A 9102-nucleotide genomic window follows, 5' to 3' on the forward strand; every position below is an offset into this window, starting at 1 on the left:
TTGTGAGTGATTATAGATAATTTTTTCTTTAACTATCTTATACTCTTTAAACTTTTATTTTTAAAAAAGAGAGACCCATCCCACCCAAACCCATGGTGACACAGGCCACAATTCACTTCTCTCTGAAATCTATAGAGACCCCTTGTGTTGACTTCATGTGGGAAGGCTCTAACCAATAGTTCTCAATGCCGAAGTTGTATTTGTTCTAGAAGCTGTTGAATGAAGTATAGACATCATAGTTCTATATTTTTTCGATGTTTCGCTAATGACTTATAGGTGGTGGACACTTCAAAATCCTATTTTGTGGAGTGAAATCCAGCATCCATGAGGGAGGAGGAAAGCAGAGGATGCTGTTGTTCTAAGAATGTTAAATATAATTCAGACAAGTATGTCTCAGCCTCCGAAAAGAATTGGCTGTAAAGTAAAAATACCAAATTACATGTAGAATAGAGTACTATCTAGTTGTGAATTGTAATAGAGTGTATAACAGGAACCGATTTAAAAAATACATTCATTAGAAAACTTAGGGCAGCAGGGAGACAAAGCAGCCAAAGAATGAAATAACACTTCATTAAATATAATTATTTTTATTTAATTGTTTGCACTCTTTTATCTAGGCAGCTATAAACATCTGATCTATGGTTCTAGTTAACAAAATGAAACACCAGAGGGAATGTTAGATTAGTTCACACTTGGGATATTTACAATATAAACAATTTCTAAGCAGCATTTTATCACTGGGACATCTACCATCTATTGGTGTCATAGCCTCCTTAGTTTAAAAGTTTTGTAATACATACAACTTTAAGTAAAATATTGGAAGTGTTCAGAGGAAATAATATTAATTTGTGGTCACAACTTTTTTTAATTTAATTGCAGTTGGATTTGACTTAGCCATCCACCTTGTAATATCTTGTCTGTACATCACAGTTCTAACAAATTATGTCCATATTTATATACTTTCATTTGGTGCACTCTAAGACCCTGATCCTGCAATGTACACAAAGGTGGCCAAGCCCAATGAAGCCTGAAATTAATAGGGTCCACCTATGGACATCTCACTTGCAGGATTGGGGCCTAAAACATAAAATGTTTGTAACTTCTTTTATATTAAATTATAGGTCTTTTTACCTTACACTCCAAAAATATTACAGTTGTTTCCATATCACTGTAAAGTTTTAAAATGAGCTAAAACATATAATAGGGGTGCAGTGAGATCACATTTTTTTCTCTAGGTAGTTTTATAGCCACTGGTGATGAAGGTATGGATTAAGTCATAGAATCATAGAATATCAGGGTTGGAAGGGACCTCAGGAGGTCATCTAGTCCACCCTCTGCTCAAAGCAGGACCAATCCCCAGAGAGATTTTTACCCCAGTTCCCTAAATGGCCCCCCTCAAGGACTGAACTCTTAACCATGGGTTTAGCAGGCCAATGCTCAACCCACTGAGCTATCCCTCCCCCCGAAGGTCACTATTGTCAGTTATTTGTGATACAACTGCAAGACAATGTGGCCTAGATTTTCAAATGTGTGTAATTGGATTTTCAAAAATGTGTGCACCTGACTTGTGCACACAATTGCTACAGTTTGCTTGTGAAAGGTAGGTGTCTAACTGGTCATGTCTTTGTCCAGTTTACTTGATTATCAATGCAAGTGTGGTGATTGTGTGTGCAAATTAGGCACACAGGTGCCTGCACGTTTTTGTTTGCAGAGAGATCTGAAAATGGGGAACAAAATCTCTAATACTGCTTCATAAGCAACATTTATCTATATAGAGAACTTTTCTTACTGACTAATTGTAAATTAACTTTTCTTAGTCTTTACGAAGAGTGATATTAAATAGCATGAACAAAGAACCTCAAAGGGAAAACTAAAATGCCCCATGGTATCAGTATGGGGGTGGGCAGATAGTGACCTTTTTGAAATGACAATAGAACTTCACCAGTGTGAAATTCACCCCTTGGTGAAGGGCTGTGCACCAGGGTCCTGCACCCCAGGAGTCCCATGGTATCCTTCAGTGAGGTTGTGGGGGCCCTCTGCACCATCTCTATGCTAGAGAGGTGGGTTCTCTGCTGAACGTGAACAGGCCCCTGTAAAATAGGGTGTTGGGAGGGGTAGTGGTCCCCATTTAAATCGGGGGCTGAATAGTGGCTGCAGCTATGCACCCTGTCCTCAAATTGGGAAGTGAATTCCTTCCACTCTCAACCACGATGAATTACCTTGTATGAAGCCTGTTTACTCATTCTTTGTGTATTGAGTGAATGTCACCCAATGCTGACCAGAAGATTTGCGAACAGACAACTTTTTATTTAAGGGGAGGGGGGGAATTGCATCACTGTATGTTGACAAGACAATGTTAGTTCTTCAGACTATTATAGTGTATTAGTGTAGTCATTTTCAGTAGTAGAGTTAGACAAAGTAATAAAATCCTTTCAGTGCCCTGCTACTAAATTTTTGAGAAGGGAGGAGAGAACACCAGTTTGTGTGAGAGAGCCCCCTTCTGCTACCTCTTAGAGGCAACATGCAAAGGAACAAAACAAAAATTTCATGTCTTATAACAAAAGCCTGAACACTGTTAAAAATATTTTGCACTGCTTTTACATTACCAATATTGATTTTTGTCTAGTATAAAAGTCACTCTGATAACTCAACAACTTGTCAACTGACAGAATCAAGAGAGTGAAAGTGGAGCAATTGAGGGGGAAAAAGTCTCTATTCAAAACATTGGGGTAGTGGTTGTGTGTGTTAACACATTTATATAAAACTTCTGTGAATAACAATTTGGAAAGAGAAAAATTTTGTTAATGTTTTGACACCACTGCTCTTCTAAAAGTGTGACAGCTCAGAGTTATAGCTATCCAATATGTTCTCCAGGAAAAACAACGGAATGACCATTGTTGATATTTCTAAGATGTAAAAACAAGTGGGGGGGTGGGGTGGAGGAGAGAATTAGGCAGCAGAAGCTCATTTTGTTTAAATTCAAGTCCCTTTTAACCTGATCTTAAAAGCCTGCACTTCTGAAGAAGCTGCTCATGTTTGTTCTTGGAGTCTCTCTCTCTCTGGAAGTGCGTACACATGATAGGGTTGTTAGGTGTTCGGTGTTTGACTGGAACACCTGGTTGAAAAGGTGCCGACCAGGCCGTTAAAAGTCCAGTCAGCAGCGCAGCCGGGGCTCGGGGCTAAAGCAGGCTCCCTGCCTACCCTAGCTCTGCACGGCTCCCAGAAGCGGCTGCCAGCTCCCTGCAGCCCCTAGACGCATGGACAGCCAGGGAGGCTCTGTGCGCTGCCCTGACCCTGAGGGATGGCTCCGCAACTCCCATTGGTTGGGAATCATGACCTATGGGAACGGCAGGGGCACTGTCTCCCTGGCTGACCATGCATCTAGGGATTCTCAGTGGACTCTCAAACTTTTGTATTGATGACCCCTTTCACACTGCAAGCCTCTGAGTGCAACCCCCCTTATAAATTTAAAAACACATTTTAAAATATTTAACACTATTATAAATGCTAGAGGTGAAGCAGGGTTTGGGAGTAGAGGCTGACAGCTCATGACACCCCCCCACATAATAACTTTGTGACCCTCTGAGGGGTCATGACCCCCAGTTTGAGAACCCCTGATCTAGGGGCTGCAGGGACCTGGTGGCCAGGTCCCAGCAGCTGCGGTAAGCACCCCGAACCCTCTCCTGCACCCCTGCCCCAGCCCGGAGTCCCTCCTGCACCCCAAACCCCTCATCCCTAGCCCCACCCCAGAGTCCACACCCCCAGGTAGAGACTACACCTCCTCCTTCACCCCAAACCCTTGGCCCCATCCCAGAGCCTGCACCCCCAGCTGGAATCCTCACCCCCCCACACACACACCTCTGCCCCAGCCCAGAGCCCTCTCCTGCACCCTGAATCCCTCATTTCTGGCCCCACCCAGAGCCTGCACCCCCAGCCCAGAGCCCATACCTTCCCTGCATCCCAACTTCCTGCCCCAGCCTGGAGCCCTCTCCCACACCCAAACCTCTCCTCCTCGGCCCCACCCCAGAACCTGCACCCCCTGCCGGACCCCTCACCCCCCTCCCACAACCCCATCCCCTGCCCAGCCTGGTGAAAGTGAGTGAGTGAGGGTGGGGGAGAGTGAGCGATGGAGGAAGGGGGATGGAGCAAGTGAGGCCAGGGCCTTGGAGAAGGGGTGGGGCCTGGAAGGGGCGGGGAAGGGGTGTTTGGTTTTGTGCGATTAGAAAGTTGATGACCATAACAGAATTGTCTACTGTGAATGCATGCCTAAATCCATGTCCTAGAACTGGCCTAAGTATCGGCAGGAGAATAGCTGCTCACCTTCTCTCTTCCTCTTGGACCATGGAGCATTTTTTCTCCAATCAGGCTTCTCCAGCTTCCTGGCTAGAGTAGCCTCCCGAATTTTAGTTATAACCCCTGTTCATGGGACTGGAAGACTTTTGCAACAATGGATCCTCTGCTCCTGACCCTCCTTGGCTCCCAAACACTGTATTGTGCAGCATAGGAAGCCCCCATGGGTGCAAGCTCTGCAACCAACCCCAAATTCACCATTTTGTGCAGTGAAATGACACTGGGTTGCACTGCTGGGGGATAGGAATAGAAGTGCCACTGATGTGCATGCTAAAGCCAATATGTCAGTGATAAATAGTGCAATGTTGTGATCAGCTGGTCAGAACTTTAATGGACATGTTTTTTAAAAGAAAGCTAATATTTGTCAACTTTAGTGCCATTGATAATCTTCATTAAGGGCCACTAACAATGTTAAAAATGTATGCTGTTTTTGAGGTAGACAGGCCAAAATGATAAAGATGTAATTCTTCTATAATGGGGAAAATGTCCCCTCCTCCCCCCCCCCCCCCGACCTTTACATAAGTCGTACACTTGAAGGGTTTGTCTTTTAACTTTCTTTTGGGTAGAAACCAGTCATTGAAAATTTCAGACAAAAAGGAGATTTAAAAAAAAACCCACATATATATGAGGGGCTTATAATGTGAACTGCTTTACAGTCTTATGAGTGGTCACTCCTGCAAAGGCTATGATCTTCAGCAGGGTTTATGTTGAAAATCCTGAGGGGGAAGATGGGTAAAATTTAGTAAAACCTACTGCAAGTGTTGATATCAATACCCGTTTTATCATAATTTCATACATTTTAGCTTTTCCGGTGAGGCTTATTACATTGCCTATATTTATATACCACAAAGTCATAAACATTATGTTAGAGTAGACGCACTGCCCTGCTTTTAGGAATCCATGTGCCCTGTGAGGACAGCAGGCCATGCTAAATCCTGGTGTAAATTCATTGAAGTCAGGGATGTTACAGTAGGAATGAATTTGGCTCAGCATGCTTAACGGTAAGAAGGAAAGAAAGTGCCTTGTACTTTGTATCAGAGATGCTCCCCTCCCCCAAACAGCTGATTGGCTAGCTCCAGAAGCAGGCAGGAGGCAGTCAGTCCTCATGGACTGGGAGCTGACAGATATAATGCAGGGCCTCTAGATCTGTGCAACTGCAGAATGGAGACATGTTGACTGTGGGTAGGGGAAATAAATGGATTCTCCTTAGGGCTTTCACAGAATGCTCAATCCTGAAAATCCACTGAACCCTTAAGCATGTGCTTTACTTCAAGCATGTGAGTAGTTCTAATGAAGTTACAGAAATATTGTGCCTGAAGTTAACGCATGTGCTTAAGTATGTTGCTGGATTGAGGCTGGGGGCTCAGCACCTTGCTACATTGAGCCCAGTACGACCCTGGCATTGGGGTATTTAGCTCAAATAAGCAAATTTACATATTTGTGGTAGAATATTTAGGGGTTTTGGGGCTGTCCACTTGCTGAAATTCAAATTCCCTAAATTTTGGTGTGAAAATTAGACCTGCTCTTTGAGCAGTTCTTCCACTAGGCCTCATTCCTCTTCCCGTCCTAAAACAAATCACTTCTCTCCATTACACAACTCCATGATTTGTTTTTTAATCAATGTAACTAAGCTGGTGCTTCCTCAAATTTCTAATTCCTTATGTACTGGAAAGTTGTACATGATTCAAAAAAATAATAGCTTACCAATTATGTTTACATATATAAATAAAGCATATTTAATTATATAAAATCATGGTACCAAAATTATGGCATAACTATCCAGAACAATTTTTGTCTTGGTGTATTTCTCACCTATAATAGCATTTGAAAGGAACGCAGAAGAGGTGAAAGTTTGGACCTAAAAACATTAGTTGTATTCATTTTGTAGACGTGGAAAATCCTGTGAATTATAAGGCCCTGTTTTTTTTTAATAGATTGGGCACACAATTACAGTCACAAATTTGCACATACAACTACCTGATTTGCATGCCTGACTGCATGGGAAATTAGACATACAATTATGTCTTAAAATCAGACCCTAAATCTACATTATTTTTAAGAAAGTATTATACAAATCTTACTACTTCTAGGTTCCGCAAAAATAAAATGGTCTTTACTCCCTCTGCTGTCCCTGCAAGTCCTTAAGCTGCGCTGACATTGCTGATGCTATTTTATCTTTAAAGTTGTTGGGGTTTTTTTTAAGTCTTATTAACTTTACTCCTATTCAAAACACAAAAGGTAATAATCTGTTTAACAAAAGAATAAAATTTCTTATTTCAATTCTTCAAATTCCTATGAAAATTAGAATTACTTAATGCCTTACTTCAGCAAAAAGGTTCCATAGGAGCTTCCCTTTTAGTGGACAGCCCTGATTAATTCCCTTTCTATTTTGGTTTCCTTTGCATAAGTCTCAAATGCCAAATGTTGACCTTTGTGCATTATACTCTTGCACCTACAATATAACCCCATATTAGTAAAAATAGGTGTTTCACAATAGCTTTAATCCAGTGGTTCCTAATCTTTATTGCAGCCTGCACCCCTTTGGTTCTCAAAAATATGTTCTCACACCCCTTATCAAAAATTGTTGAAGTAGGTCAGTTCTTTAAACCTAGATATATCCTAACTAGAGAATGAAAGAGAATTATATATTTATTTTAATTTCACAGTTAAAATTTAACACAGTAATCATTAAAAAATGTATAATGTTAATAAATACATAGGTTTGATGAAACAAAGGAGTTGTACTTACTTGCCTGTACTTAATTTGTGTTTTCGATGATTTACCTTCTAAAAAAATCTGGCATGTCTCGCACCCCCAGAAAAGACGTGTCGCACCCCCACGGGGTGTATTCACCCTAGGTTAAGAACCACTGCTTTAATCTGTGTCTAAAACACACAAACTTCAGACCATATCTAGTTGCCAACATACAGACATTGACCTACCCAATGAAGTATCTAGAAAATTCAATGCAAGATTGTACAAGTTTTTAAATAACAATACAAAATTAGTCATGCCTGATCAATAATAGAGTGAAATACTGGTCTGACTGAACTCAATGGCAAAACTCCACCTCCATTTTGTGTATAGCACCCCTTCTGACTCCAGCTTGAAAAATTGAAGCATGTTGTTTTGGTTAATTTCAATGTTTCCAAAAATCTTTTGTGCTTTTTTTTTTTTTTTTTCCTGATCAAGGATCCAGATGATAGGTGAAAGAGAAAATCCATTTATGAAAAAAATGATGAATTATCAAATCACTGAAGTTAGGATTTAAATTAGACTTTTTAAATTCAAGTTTCTCACTAAGTAAATGCGGTGTTTATGAAAGGTGCTGGATTGACAACAGGGGAAACTTCAGCAGCATACACAGAAGTGATTTATCTCAGTTAATGGCTGTACAAGCTTCTCTACTAGTATGCCTTATCTCTAGGAGGACACTTAGATTTCTCTGCCCATTTAATCCATGGTCCCTGTTTTGAGACCACTAGTTGTGATGTCCACTAGGAAATGGATGAAGACTGAGGCCACCAAACAGCCGTTAGGGGATTTTACTACTATCTTAAGATGAAGTGATCTAGAAATGACTCATTATTCCATTACCAGTCCCAAGATTCATCCAGTCTCCCAATGACAAAAGATAAAATTATCAAAAGCACCTAAGTGATTTATGTCCCATTTTCAAAAGTGATATAGGCATTTAGGAGCTCAAATCTTCCTGAAAGTCAAATTTTACCCAAAGTTCTATAGTGTCAAGCTTGTTTGACCTGGCACATGACGTATTAGTTCCTCATCTAGGAATAATTATTTTACATTGGTTTAAAGGCCATAAAAATACTGAAGTTTGCCACTTTGGACTTTCAGGTATATCTTTTATGAGGGCTGAGACCTGACGTCTCTTTTTGTTGGTCTACATGAGGCTACATCTTAAAACCACTCAGAGATGAAAACTGGTGCAGAATGCAGAGCTCACTTACTGAGTGGAGCAGCATATTGGAAGTATATGACATTTGTGGTCACTGGTCTGCACTGAACGCTCCTTGGTCTGTGGGTTGAGTTTAAGGTGTTGGTTATGACCTATAAAAGCCCTGAATGGCCTGGGACCAACCTACCTAAGGAATTACCTTTCCTCCTAGGCCAGGGGTGGGCAAACTTTTTGGCCTGAGGGCCACATCAGAGTTCCGAAACTGTGTGGAGGGCTGGTAGGGAAGGCTATGCCTCCCCAAACAGTCTGGCCCCTGCCCCCTCCCACATCCACCCCTTGACTGTCCCCCTCACAACCTCTGACCCATCCAACCCTCCCTGCTCCTTGTCCCCTGACTGCCCCCTCCTGGGACCTCCTCCTGCCCCTAACCGCCCCCCCAGGAACCCCACCCCCATCCAACCCCTTGTGCTCCCTGTCCTCTGACTGCCCCGACCCCTATCCACACCCCCACCACCTGACAGGCCACCCGGGACTCCCACGCCTATCCAACCTCCCCGTTCCATGACTGCCCCCTGGGACGCTCTGTCCCTTATCCAACCCCTCACCCCCCGCTCCCCATCCCCTTACCATATCGCTCAGACCACCAGGACTGGCAGCCGTGCCGCCGCACTGCCCAGCAGGAGCTCACAGCCCCGCCGCCCAGAGCACTGGCGGCATGGCGAACTGAGGCTGCGGGGGAGGGGGAACAGCAGGGGAGGGGCTGGGGGCTAGCCTCCCCAACCAGGAGCTCAAGGGCCGGGAAGGATGGTCCCGCAGGCCGGATGTGGCCAGC

This window comes from Malaclemys terrapin, chromosome 12 (genome assembly GCF_027887155.1).
Source record: "Malaclemys terrapin pileata isolate rMalTer1 chromosome 12, rMalTer1.hap1, whole genome shotgun sequence".
Lineage (NCBI taxonomy): Eukaryota > Metazoa > Chordata > Testudines > Emydidae > Malaclemys > Malaclemys terrapin.